The 2,399-nt window shown below is 38.6% G+C and overlaps 1 pseudogene; it reads right to left on the bottom strand.

Moving 5' to 3' along the window:
- Nucleotides 1-1,919: 1,919 nt before the first annotated feature.
- LOC118210461 lies at nt 1,920-2,038 on the bottom strand (annotated as a pseudogene).
- Between the last annotated feature and the right edge of the window lie 361 nt (nt 2,039-2,399).

Raw genomic sequence — 2,399 nt, 5'->3', positions numbered from 1 at the left:
GCTTATGCAGGTAGCTTCACTATAAACATACAAAAAAGACTTCTAAACCGAGGGAAATATTGTCCATGATGATGCTGAAAAATGGTGATGATGTATATTCATTTATTTATTTATTTTTGGACTAATGTAATACTTTACACTTACAACTGAAAAGTATTCTACTGGCACAAAATGCAGCTGAATTAAGGAACATGAACATCAGTCCTGTACTTGTGCCTCTTCCTTGACGACCTGTTAAATTTAGGGATGATTACAGTGTTCTTCCATTGTAAGCTTTTAAATGGCCTTACTCCAGATTATGGCAAGCTTCTTATTTAATCTGCCACATTCACAAGATAGTGGCCATTTGAAATATTCAAAAATCACTGAAGGATTCTTATACAGTAGGAGGTCCTTCAACAGAACTGTTTTCTCATGGAATAATTTGCCTATGCATGTTCAGGCTTCAAAATGTCTCAAAACTGTCCTTTTTTAGTGAACCCTATAGTTAAAGATCTGTCAGATGTGTGGATTGGGGCTGCACTGCTGTAAGATGAGCTGGGATGAGTTGATGGTGCAGAATTCACAGTAAGTAAATGCATTGCCCTTTTTTCAGCTAACAAATTATGATAATGTGAGGGCCCTCACTACATTTCTGTTGTAGATTTTATAAATAATACGTGCCTAGATTGCCATCTAGGTACAGGAATCAGCACAGACATCCCAATTTGATATTATCACAATACTTAGTTGGTGACAACATATGCATTGCGATTCTTTCAGTGATATGATTCTGTAAGTACTGTGATTTAATGTTAAAAATGTTTTAAAACCTTTGATTTTGGTTTACATCTTTCTAACATCTTTAAACCTGCAGTCAGATCTTCTGCCCCTGGAAGATTCAGACACTTCAAACATTACAGTTCTGACCCCAGAGATATATTTTTAGCATTTCTACATCTCTTGGGCACAATCTAGTGGCAGGAAACCGACGACTGCGACAAATGTGATGAGTAAAATGTAACTGTAAAAGACAGAGGGAGTCAAAAAAAGAGAAAAAAATGTGTCTGTCACAGCTTATGGAGTTAAATCAGCATCAATGAGTGGCCATTTACAATGCAGACTATGAACACAGAGAATAAATAATGTTTGAAACAGTTGACACTTAATAAATGTAATATAAAAAAATTTAAATAACTCAAACAATATTTTATATTTCACAGTGTCTGTTCTGGTAATTACTAATCACATATAAGCATTAGCCTCCTTAGTGACCCAGTTTCTCATATGTTGTTATTTCTACAGAATGCCAAAACACTGATTTTGCTTCATGCGATTTACCTCACTGACAAACAATTATCTAATGTTACCGAAAATACAGATTCATGTGGCACAGATTTAGCTCGATAACAATTATCTAATCTTAACGTTAGCCGACTTTATATTATACAGCAATAGGGCAAATATTGCCGTACCCTCTCGTCTATCTTACAACCACACATGATGGTGTGATTGAAAAACTCCACCTGTTTGACCCGATTTCATTTTTATAGCGCTTTTTTAGAAAGACACTGTCACAGAGACGCTTTAGAGTAATCAGAAAGGAACAAACTTTGCAAAAGAAAAGGAGTAACATGTGTGGCACAGAAGTAAAGGTAATTTACTTCTAGGGGCAATTTTCCCAGCCAGGGGTAATCCCGCCCGCCCGCCCCCCCCCCCACAGACTGGCCTAGCCAGTGACTCGTTCAGTGGGCCTTCAGCCAGTAGTTATTCCACGAGTGTCTTTTTAGCGTGGAGAGTGCATTTGCTGACACAAAGGTCTCCTGTCTGGCGAGTTTTCTTGCCAATTTTCCACCATATTCTTCTGGAGGCATTACATATTTCATTACATTTATTTGGTAGACGCTTTTGTCCAAAGCGACGTACAATAAGTGCATAGGTGCTTACAGCACCTGGTATTCCCAGGTGGTCTCCCATCCGGGTACTAACCAAGCTCGACCCAGCTATGCTTCCGAGAACAGACGAGCTTGGGCATACTCCAGGTGGCATGGCCATAAGCAGCGTTCATGGCCGTTTATCTAATGTTGTTTGTGGGATGATATAAAAATCAGTGTAATAAAATAAAAGGTGATGTGCAACTGCTTATGTTTTCCCCACCCATATTTCCATCTCCGATACTTCAGTTCCCAGAGGCATTGTCACATGTACTGTAGTTGATCCATTAGCTCATAAAGGTGTTTGTAGCAGTGCCGACATGCTCATGATTCTAAGGTGTGCTTCAGAGTCTGTCTTTAATCCTCCCTCCTTAGACCCTCAGTCTCTCAGGCCATAGAACCATTGCTTGATAAAACGGCACTTTATCAAAATGAGAAGCCTTTGCCAAAGTCTTAAAATGAGTTCATATTTTTAAAAAGCCATAA

The sequence above is a fragment of the Anguilla anguilla genome, chromosome 12 (assembly GCF_013347855.1).
Source record: "Anguilla anguilla isolate fAngAng1 chromosome 12, fAngAng1.pri, whole genome shotgun sequence".
Lineage (NCBI taxonomy): Eukaryota > Metazoa > Chordata > Actinopteri > Anguilliformes > Anguillidae > Anguilla > Anguilla anguilla.
This window is presented reverse-complemented; position numbering and strand designations above follow the sequence as displayed.